The sequence below is a fragment of the Rhinolophus sinicus genome, linkage group LG05 (assembly GCF_036562045.2).
Source record: "Rhinolophus sinicus isolate RSC01 linkage group LG05, ASM3656204v1, whole genome shotgun sequence".
Classification (NCBI taxonomy): Eukaryota; Metazoa; Chordata; class Mammalia; order Chiroptera; family Rhinolophidae; genus Rhinolophus; species Rhinolophus sinicus.
In genome coordinates this window covers 107,509,680-107,522,228 of record NC_133755.1, presented here as the reverse complement: position 1 = coordinate 107,522,228, position 12,549 = coordinate 107,509,680, and the positions used below count along the sequence as shown (strand labels likewise).

The window sequence follows — 12,549 nt, the reverse complement described above, 5'->3', positions numbered from 1 at the left end:
TCAATATACTATTAATTTTCATCTCTCCTCATAGATTTCATAGTAATGTCATGAACCTAATTTTTCCTCCAAATAAACTATTATCTATAAATAGATTCCATGTATCCCTATTTATAAAATTACCTATTTATATACACATATTCTTTTACTTTTTCCTTGACAACTGATTATCCAGAAATAAAAGTAGTATGCACTGATCACAAGAAATTAAATTAATTTACTTTCTGCTGAGGAATTAGGCTGTGAAAAAAAACTGAAATTGCTATCATTAATCTATTAATTATGTTTGAAAACTTTAGTTAAAGCTGTTCAAATGGACATTTACAATTGACATTAACAAAACAGAAAACAGCATTTCGATTCCAGCCACGTACTGTTCTTGTCAGCTTCCCAATTTATAGGATTTAAATGTACTGTTTTCATTTGAGGTTGCAGGAAATCTGTATTAGAGGTTACCTATAAAAAATGATATTTAAAAAAATGATAGTTTAATAACTATCTGTTCCAGTTCAACAAAAGAATACCACAAATGAAATAATCAACAGAACACATCTTCTTACCTACTACATCAACTGAATTAAGGGTCCATTGGGTTAGAGGAAAAAACCTTCTGTGATTTATAACATTAAGGACTGAGGGCAGTAATACGTTTCAAGGCAAGCACTTACAAGGACTGGTCACTATCATCCACAGTTTTCAAGAATATTTTCTGCCCAGTTCCATGACGTGATTGATATTGTATACTGGGGAATGAAGTGAGAAACATACAGTGCAAAAAATACTTGTGGAGAGGAAATGCATTTGAGTTCAGTAGAGTTGTGTAAAGAGTGGAGGAAACCAAACTTTGGACTATACACACACTATCCCTGCACATTTTTGATAAATGTGAGGTGGACAGGCTTTGCATTATAAATCCTTCAGAGATTGGTAGTGTCTCTAGTTCCATGTCTCTAAAATTACAGGAAGGAAATGTGTTCCCTAGTCATTATGCTTCTTACTATAACTAGGCAGTGATGGTATTTGTCTTGTTTTTGCAATATTCCTAGAAGTACTGGGAGGGAAAAAATGTGTCAATAGTACATTTAAATAAATTAATAATGAGTTATTGTGCGGATTATGGTATTACTTAAAGAATGTGCTGATATTTTTCCAGGTAGGTCTTTACTAAGTATGCATTGTTGCTAATGTCTACATGTTTGATCCCTTGGTGGATAAAGCAACTGAAACTCTCAATTAAGAAAGGTCTGTGTTATTTATAGTCATAAATACCAGGCAGATAGACCACTGAAAACTATTTCTTATAATATCCCATGTTCATGGAATATTTATAGATCTATAGCCCATTATAGAAAAGAACATTATAAACCATGTCTAAATTATCTGACTGATATCTTGCTCTGGTGCATTCTACAATAGTTGGATTTGGCCAGAATGGACTGAACACTCTCTACCTAACAAGCAGCCAGATAAATGATTGGCTGTTCTTCAACAAGCTGACCAAGCTCAAGCTCATTGATAGGTCGTAATAGAAGTGCTATTAGGGGTTATAAAGGGTCTGGCCATTGTCCTAGCTGTCCACAAATTTCCCATAAAGCCATAGGCAGGGCACAATCCATAGCAATCCTGGGAGAGCATTGATGGATTCTGTAATTTCTAGTGGTTTGAATATTTTTGAACTAATGGCACTAGATGTGGTCACAGAATAATGGTCTCCCACCAGATGTCTTGATCCTAATCCAGGGAACTTGGTAATATATTAGTTAAATGGCAAAATCTAATTAAGGGTGCAGTGGAATTAAAGCTGCTAACCATTTGACCTTAATATAGGGAAATTATCCTGTATTTTCTAGGTGGACCCAAAATAATCACAAGAGTCCTTAAAAGCGGAAAGCAGAATTGGAAGAAAGATTCAGAGAGATAGAAGAATGTGAATGGTTTGGCCTGACGTTGCCGGCATCAATGATGGATGCCAGCTAAAGAAATTGGTGGCCTTTTGAAGATGGAAAAGGAAAGAAAACCATTCTTACCCAGAGGCCAGGGAGAACACAGCAATGCTAGTACTTCATGTTAGCCTTGTGAAACTTATGTTAAAGTTCTGACCTTCAGAATTGTTGAATAATACATTTGTGTTAAGTCACCAGATTTGTGGTAATTTGGTAATGCAATATATAGATGATGTATTACAGAATTGTACACTTAAAATCTATGTAATTTGATTAACCGATGTCACCCCAATAAATTCAATGAAAAAGAATTAAGCATGTTGCCATTTGAGGGTTTTGTGAAAGTAAATATATCCCCGATGCCATTTTAGTTCTATGAGTTTAAATTGAATCTCTTGAATATAAGATTTAGTCCTCATGTTCAGTCTTCCTACTCCTGAACTTGAAGGCAATTTTCAATGCCTTCAAGGTATGTCCCAAGAGTATTGGTTATGGATTACCAGGTCTTCTTCTAATACAATCTGACCTAGTGGTAAGTAGAGAAGAATCCACATAATAGGTAAAGAAAATTAATCTAATGTAGTTAGGGCAATGTAGACAGTCATGATATTTTGAATGTAACTAGTAATTCATAAAAATCAAAAGTTTTTATTTATGTACAAAAATAGAAAAACATGTTTCTCACATAATTTTCAGTAAATATTTTCACTGTGGATAATTCAATAAACCCTAATATCTCCTAACAATGACAGATTATCGTTACTATACCAAAGCAGGCTTTTTGAAATATATTATTTTATCTTTCCCTGATATTTAGGCTTAACTCCTCCCAAAAGGCTACCTACCTATTGTAAACTTTACAAGGATACATGATATTGCAAATGCTTGTTATATATTTTTTTTCTTGATCTATAATTAAAAATACAAAGCTTGGAGGGTAAAATATATGCTATCAATTTATAACAGAGGTGGAGTCTATTTGATGCTTCTAGCATGTGTTGTCGTTTCTACTATGTTTGAAAATAGAGCTTTCTTTTCCTTGGATCTGAAAGACTGCTGCTAAAAAAGGGTGTTTGGGGAAGAAAAAAAAATCATGTCTCAGGTTTCCACAGAGCACTGAAACAATGTTGCTGTTTTATGGAGGAGGCAGTTTGGATGCACTAGACTTTTCCATAACCCAAAAAACCCTGCTGGGCAATCATTTGCTATGTCTGGTGATGGCAGAAATGATTTATTCTGGTCTTAGTGTCTTCTGATATCTGGACACTCAGATGGACTGAAGATCCTGTCACATGAAAAAGTCCCTCTCTCCCTGCACTCCAATTCCTTTGATACACATTTCTTTTCTTGAGTTCATTCTGAAATCTTCATGGGCTTGGAAACATCAACGAGGATTGAGTTGCTTAAGGTCAGGATACCAAAACAGAGTAAAGCCAAAGCAAATTATATGGCATGGTACTTGTTCATACCCCTTGATTTATGCCTAGAAAATTAGATTTTGACCTTTAGGATCCAACTTCAGCTAGGAGCATGCAAATACCATTGTAAACATTAAGGTAGTTCATGTCTCCTTTCTACACCACAAATTAAGAGAAATTTATTTCATAATGGCAAAGGTTGAAATTAAAATGTCCCACATCATTCTACAACTGATAAGATATAGCAAAATTATTATAACATAATGAGGGTTATTATATTAAAATACATCTTTTAAAAGGCAACAAAACAATTGGAATCTCTAGGGACACTGGAGAATACTGAAAGATAATCACCTAATAGAGGAAGAGTGCATTACACTATCATTTTTTTCTGAGAGGGGAGTACAGTAGGGAATAAAATCAATGTATTTAGTTTAAAAGGCTTAATTTAAGATTTCTTTAAATTCTATTCATAGAAATAAACACCTGAATATAACCATAGTAAAACCCTATTATGTTAATTTTCATAACACTTAAAAACAGTAGTTATTGCTATTTTCTTTTTACAGTTTAGGAAACGAAGATTCAAAGAGGTTAAATTCTACAAAATCACATCACTTGAACATATTCAATGCTGAATCCCAAAGGCTACCAGCTGCTTCCTACTTTAATAGAGACTATGGTTAAGAAAATCGAAATGCTACATACACTCACAGTGTCAATAATAAGTAATGCAATGACTACAGATTCTTTTTCAGGTAAAATACCCACTTTTACAAGTCTTCAAATTCTCACTAGTGGAATCACCTCTTTGAAATCTTACTAAATTAGTATACTACTTATCTCACTCCAATCCTGTAACATTTCTGTTATACCCAAGTGTCAGCATACAATAAACATTGTGTGATTTCCCCCAACTCTGAAAATATCTTTATATAAAATTGACATTTTTAAACAAAATTTGTATTTTATTGATTCTGATTTTTAACCTGTAAATTTTTTGGCTTTACATATTACATATGTCTTTATGTGATAATCTTCAATGCACTTTACCAAATTCACTTATTTCTATAATATTATACTGAAATCAAACATTGCTATTTGCAGAGAAAAAAATAAATTAAAAAAAATAATCACTGATGACTTGGTTTAGATAACTTGATTGATAGAGTGGATGCTCCTTGTGGTTTGGAATTGTCTTTATTCTATTTTCTAAGCTCTAAGCTGTCTCCTTGTGTTTCTGGAAAGGCACTTTCAGGTATATTTTGAGTTGAAACTATGATGGGCTTAAGAAATAGCTTTCTGTTCTGTAGCCACTCTGTGGAGTCTTCTTGGGGCCTGCAAACCCCTCGATGACAGGACATCTTTATACACGAAGGCACATTAAAAAAGTATCTGATGAGTACTTCTGTTTTAGTACCGGTAATAAGTTCTGGATCACCAGGGGGCAAAGCCAGTATGAGTATTAGAATCTCTGTGATAACCTTGGAGCCTACCTCATCAGCTATCTATATTTTAGTTTCTGAAAGTGCCTTGAGCAGCTGCAAGTAAGGGAAAATGTATGCCTAATGAGGCATTGCTAAATCAGGTCTCAAAATCTGAAGCTTACTAGGAAGCCAATGGTGCCCTACATTAAGATAATTTATAGAAAATGATAAGCCAACAATATTCTTCATGGAACACAGTTAAGGAATGGAAACTCTCAAGATACATATAGGTATTCCAATAAATAGATTCTAGTTAATTTTAGGAAGAATATATGCAAATAAATTGTTCATTCTTTATTTAGTGCCTTTCCCCCCACTCTGATTCTAAGTCCTATTTTTAAAAAGATTAAGTATTTATGGATAATAAAGTACAAACTATGAGACAGAATCTGACATCATTTGTCCAGATGCATCTTTAAAACTGATAATGTTTAGAATACTTTGCATCAGTAATTTTAATCTCATGTTTATAATTTTTTTCATGCATTTGAGACTGTTAGATATCTCCTCTATATTAAAACATGTTCATTTACATTTTGAATCTTACTAATACTTAAAGCCCATAACGACTTAAAAAACTGGCAGAGAGAGAGATAAGAAAATCTCACCTGAGCTCTTGAAATGTTAATAATATTTTATCTCCATCTTAAAGTCTTATTCCTAAGTAATATTTACAAATAAGATGAATTATGTGCTTTTAGTACTCATGTGTTAGGTAAAAAACATCAATTTTCAGATTCTGGCTTGTGCCTTTGTGGTGATAAAAAAATTATTTTAAATGATACTTAATACTAATGAACAAAAGCTCTTAAATCTCTGGCATTATATAACAATGAATGAAAACCATACTTTTGCATTAATGTCAAAATATGTAATTAAATAGAATTATAGCTAGTGTATACTTATTGCATACTTGGTATATGACATTACCAAAAAATGTATACACTTCAAGTATCACTTTTTAAATGCAATACCTAGTGAATAATGAATAAATAATATCCATTCATTGGTTCAAAAACATATTTTTCCTATAGTCACCATGATGTACATTGCATCCCAAGATTTTACTTACCTTGTAATTGGAAGTTTGTGTGTGTGTGTGTGTGTGATGTGTCACTGAGTCAGCTCAGACTCCTGGAGGCCCTATGAATGAGTGATGTCCACAGTGTCCTCTCCTCCACAGACCCTCTCAGCTCCTGTCGACACATGCCTATGGCTTATTATTTAAAGTGGTTTTGTAAAAATCTTTCTATACCAATACACGATTAAAAAAAAAATGGTATCAAAGGCAGTCAATTGCATGAAGAAACAAGTTTAGCTTTTAGTGCCTTCTACATAATGAAGAAGCCTTCTTATCTTATGCTAAAATACAATGTTGCAAACCTTTTCTATACTCAGTGGCAAATTGGTGCTTTCTTTTTTCTGTACCAAATAATCAAAGGGTTTCTTTTGGCAATAAAAAATTATATAGCACTTTTTTTTTTTTTCGTAAATTCATTCAACTCTATACTAGAGTTAATGGAGACTATGCATAGATAATTTTTTTGTGTTTCCTTCTAACAGGACAAAAATTGGAGAATGGTTAAAAAAATTGCAATGCATTGATACAATAGACATATTTAATTACTTATTAAAATATTTTTACAGGTAACTCATTACCTGGGAAATGCTTATCGTATAATATTTAATGAAAAAAAGTACACATATGATCTACTATTATTCAGTTCAACAATATATTATTGACTGATGCTCTGTCTCTGTATATAGATTCTCTTTTTGTTCAGAGTGGATTGCATTCCATTGTATCCAGCTAATCCTGTTTTGATGACCGTTGAGTTTCTTTCCAAATAGTTTCCTATAAAAAGGGCTGACAGATAATTTTTGTGTAAGTGGCTTTACATACTTGCATAATTATATCTTACAGATTTATTTTTTGAAATGTAAGTGTAGTTTTTAAAAAATATAGGTGCATTTCAATTTCCTAGTTGATTTTTAATTCAGATATTCAAGTCATTTTCCTATGAAATCATAGAAACGTTTTACTTTTCAAAAGTTATTTTTTCACTTACAGTTGACATACAATATTATATTAGTTTCATGTTTAGACTATAGTGGTTACACATTTATATAACTTACTAAGTAGTCCACTTGATAAGTCCAGTAACCACCAGGCACCATGCATATTTATTATAATGTTATTGACTATATTCCCTATGCTGTACTTTACATCCCTGTGACTATTTTGTAATTGCCAATTTGTAGTACTTTATACATTCACCTTCTTCCCCCAGCCCCCCATATCCCCCTCTTATCTGGCAAACATCAGTTTGTTCTCTGTATCTATAAATCATAGCAATTTTAATTCTACTATAACCTAACCTACAGAAATCTATTTCACATATAATATAGAAAATAATGGAAACTATCAATAAAATTATGGAAAATCATATAGAATTGATTTTCTAAAATTCACATTATATAAATGTACTTAAATATTTCCATTTTTTAATCTAGATTTTTTTCTTTCAGTTATAAAGTAATGCCTAATCTTTGAAGAATTTGTTTTAAATATAGAATATGTAAAGAAGTAAAATAAGCTATAATTTTATTAACCAAAATAACTAAAGAAATCACTCTTTACATTTATATATATTTACATATATATGTATCCCCCACCCAAGGAGAAACAACACCAAATGTAGTGTGTGTGTGTGTGTGTGTGTGTGTGTATAGAGAGAAAGTGGAAATGTAATGGCTCTGTGCAATGTCAGAGGGATAGTGGATGGGGGGAGGGGGGTTCACACAGTGTGAGAGATACAAATGATAAAGGTCTAAGTATAACTTTGTCTTGTGCACCTGAAACTAATAAAAAATGTATATGTGTGTATATGTATATATATATATACACACACACACACACATACATACAGTGCCAACATATGTATACATATTTTAAGAAAGGAAAACTATATTAAAATTGTAATACTCAATATATACCAATAACAAAAGATGAATACAAGCCATGTTTGACTTCCGCAATTACAAGAGGTGCTCAAAGTAGTTACCATCAGTATCCAAACACTTCTGATTAAGGCAAACTACTGCTTGAGCAACGCTGACCAAAGTATCTACTTGTATACATACTTGTATACATTTTTTGGCACCCCTGTGAGTGTGTGTGTGTGTACAAATATATGTGATATCAATCTTGTTCATTATTTATATAATTGTTTTTTTTATCTTACAATATATATATGTATTTTTATGTCGCTAAATTTTTTTAATAACATGTTTAATGCTCTATTAAGTAGGTGTGCCAGTTTGCTTATCCAGCCCCATAACGACTGACTGAAATTATTTATAGCTTCTCTCTCTTACAAATAACGTTATAATGATGATACCTGAATAAAGAATTTGTCACATTTCAAATTATTTTCTTAGGGTCACTTCTAAGGGGCCATGAGGTAGGGTTGAACATACTTAAAACTCTCCACAAAATTGCCAAGCAGCTTTTCAGTAAGGTTGCTCACCAGGGAAGCCCTCCAACTTTAGTTTCTAGGAATGGAAGCTTCACCAAATCCTGGGCAAATGTTTTTAAATAGATGCAAGCCCTTATGTACCATTGGCATATCTTGCCCAGCTCTAATACAATATTTGTTCTCATAGAACTCAATCTTTCTCTGGAGCAATTTTCACTTTGTGAATATATTTTTTCTTAAAGAGCTTTATTTTTATTTGTCAATCCTCAGTGGTTGTTTTTTTGTTCTTGTTTTGTTTTGTTTTTTCACTGTGTTTCCTTGATGGAACTTTACTGAGGATTGGGAAACAGTCCAGTCAAATCAAGCTAAATTACAAAGGTGTAAGATAAGATCCAAAATAACAAAGCAATCAGGGAGGTCTGTCAATGTTTCTATGTACTTAACTCAGTGGAGACACTAGAATTTCTGTAGGATGGGGAAACTTGTCTGAAGGCTTAGTTTGTAAAACAACCTCACAATTTTTACATAAGTGGTATGGTTGTTTGAGTTTGCATATTATGTATGTGTATTGCTTTTTGTTGTTATTATAATTTTATTTATTTATTTAAAAAATTGTTTCAGGTATACAAAACAATGTAATAGACATTTATCATTTATATCCCTCACCCAGTGATAACCCCCTTTTCCCCATCTACTACCCCTCTGACATCGCATACAGTAATTACATTTCCACTGTCTCTATTAGAGAAAAAAATGAGGGTTGCTAGGTTGGTGCGGGGGTGGGGATAAGGGGGAAGGTGAGGGGATTAGAAAGCACAATCTGTAAGTACAAGATTGCCATGGGGATATGAAAGTCAATTTGGGGAATGCAATTAATAATGTTGTAAAGATTCTGTAGGGTATCTGATGGACACTTGTCCCATTAGGGAGACCACCTCATGGATGATATAGATGCCTGATTACTGCACTGTACACCTGAAGCTGAAGCTGAACAACAATGAATGCCAACTACAATTGACATTCAACTATATATGAATGTCAAATATATATATATATAGTCTCAGTGGTTAATTCTTAGTTTTCTTTGCTGGCCTCTCCTCCATTGATCGGCCTCTAGGTATCGGAAGATTGCAAGGTTCCTTTTTGTTTTTTTTCTTTTTTTGACCTCCTTCTTTTAACTGTCAGTATTTTCTCTTTCAATGGAGTCCATGTCTAAAGTTAGCATACCCTCTAAGCTTCAGATTCACCTACAATGTTGCTACTTAACCTTTCCTTTAGGTTCCCAAACTGTGCACACTCTAGCATAACTCTTAAGTCATGTGTTTTCCCCATTTTAGCTGATGGCAACGCTATCTACCGAGTTGCCAGTGCGAAACCAGGAAGTCATCCCTGATTCCTCACACATCAAATCTATTGGCACAAACTGTTGGTTATACTTTCACTACACATCCAAAATCTAATTACATTAAATCACCTTCAAGTCTAACATTTTAGTCCCAGGTAACTTCAATAGTTTCCTAGGAACTAATTTATGCTTCCGTCCCAGCCTTTCCACACAGCAGTGAGAGTGAATTTCAGAGGAAAATATCTAAAGCAATAACAAGTTATGTATAGACTTTAAGCATGAGTGTTCATACACACAATGGCTTAAGAGGCCACACATGATCTGATATTGCCTGTCTCCAAACTTACCTAATATTACCCTTGCTTAAGTTCAAAATACCCCAACAATACCAGCCTTTTTGTGCAATTCAATGAGCGGGGAGAATTTCTCACCTAAAAACTATAGTACTTACTATCTTTTCTGCTTGAAATCGTCTCCTCACATTTTCACTTGGCTGGATACTTTTTTTTTTTTTTGGTTTGTTTGTTTGTTGTTGTTTTTTATCACTCAAGTCTTTGTTCAAATATCAACTTCTCAAACACAATTTCCTCATGAAATCATACAGGCATCATACAGGCATACTATCACTTATGCTGTGTTATTGTCTCCATAGCACTTAAAGTATCTTTAAGTTACATGAAATGATGCATGTTTTATTTAACTAGCATATTTTCAAAATATTCTATAATATATCACCTTTATTAATAATATATATCCTTTATTGCCTCCTATTAACACTTCCTTCATAATCCAGTCCCTGTACTCAGGGGAAAATAATGCTGGTGAACCCTAGGTACTCGTGAGGCTAGTATGACATCAGTCACTTATACCCCATTGTCTCAAGCTAGTCTTAGCTTCAGCGTTACCAGTGAGTTACCAGCGTTACACTTCTGACCCAGACATAGGTATATGCATGCATGCATGTATATATATACATACACACAGATAATTTCCTAAGCTTTAGTATTCATCACTTGAGATCTTGGATGCTATTGCTAGCCATAAAATAATTCCCATCTTTTTCCTTTCTTTTACATGCTGATTATCTTGTACTTTTCCTATATTTTCTTCCTCTCATGAGACTTAACCATTATCTTAAGTGATTTGGATCCTTAACTCTGATTTAGGAGATTTAATAACCCATGGAGCAGATATACAAAGTACACAGATTCTTAGTAATCCTAGACAGTCTGCTTCATATAAAGGCACAGAGTGGAATACAAGGTAACTCACATATGAAGTGCAGTAGATTTTTAAGACGTTTTTGTCACTGACTTTTTTTTCTTTCTGTCATTGATCTTCACTGAACATCAATGTTGTTTTCCCTGCAAGGATGGAAAATTTCAAGGAAGTTTGGGTCCTGGTGTGCTCCAAACAAACAAACAAACAAATAAACAAACAAAAACAAACAAACATCACAAACAAAAACTCATTTCACTTAAATATCCACTAAATTATAAGTTTAGTTTCCTATCAGCCTGTGTTTCTGCAACCACCATCCTGGCAGTGTGACCTACACCTACTTCCCAACATCCTCCACATCTGTCTGACAATGGACATAGAGGAAAGATTCCTCTAGGTCATTACTGACCATTCCCTGGATGTGTATTGTGAGTACCCTTGGCTCCAATTGTGTGACAAGCCTATTTCTGAATCACTGATGGAGTCATAGGGAAAGTTTGTTGCAGATTGTCTTAAACTATACACAGTTGTTCCCGTAGTGAGGGAGCTCCAATCTTATCCAATCTACATGGTTAGGAATGGAGTACAGTGATTCTCCAAATGAAATGAAGGATGCTATTGCCATGAAAGGAAGAGAATGAGTAATGGACAATAAAGAGGTATCCGCTACAGTGACAAAGTATATCAAGTTGCAGATGACCTCTGCTTAGCTTGCTTGAAAAGAACAGTGTGGACTGATGACACTAGTCTGGGAACTGGAAACTTGCTTTATCTTCTGAAATATTTGCAGAAAGTGTATCTCCAGGTTCTCCCTCCTGGCTTCTGTCACATTCTGCTGGTTTAGCTCTTGTCAAATGTTCTTCCAGGAGCCACCCATTCTAAATGAAATAGCCCAGAATAGCTGTGGCTTTACTGACAACATTAATTTCAAAAAGAAGTGAGAGAGTTGAGAAGCCAGCAGGGAGAGAGGGAAAGGAGAGAATTAGAGGAGAATTATAGCCCTTTCTTTTGGATGTTTGCCCATAATTTGATATATAACAAATATGGTAGGTATTTTAAGAATTTGACATGCTATCGTGATGGTGCTTTTTATTTTATTGAAGGAAAAAGATATCCTAGATATTTCAGTGAATGTAAGAAGTTAATTTTTTAGATTTCAGTTTACATTTGGAACAAAACCCAAGTTTATTAAAGTATTGCTGCTGCCTACTTTTTCCGTCTCAGGATTTCCACTTACCTCTGAGTTTACCATACTCTAGCCATAGATAGTCTTTGAATTTCTTTAGTGTTTTAAAAAGAGAGACAAACTCCTTTATTTCTCAGTCTTTTATTTAGGCTGCTTAGATTCTCTCTCTCTCTCTCTCTCTCTCTCTCTCTCTCTCTCTCTGTCCTTTCCTGGAAACTTTTTGTTACACAACTAGTTTAAATTCCCTTGGATCATGCTTCCAAATCATCCCATACATATACTTCTTATTATCGATCCTAAATGCAAATTCTAAACAGTTTTATTGACATAAAATTGAGATACAATAAACTGTACTTTCTAAAATTACAAAATTTGATACATTTTGATGTAAATATATACCCATGTAACCATCCATGCAATCAAGATAATCACTACATATGTATATCTCAAAAAGTTGTAATCTCTTCCTC

The 12,549-nt window shown here is 33.6% G+C and overlaps 1 pseudogene; it reads right to left on the bottom strand.

Moving 5' to 3' along the window:
• The window catches only part of LOC109456809 (elongation factor 1-alpha 1), a 149,124-nt pseudogene that overhangs the window by 113,691 nt on the left and 22,884 nt on the right, over positions 1-12,549 (bottom strand).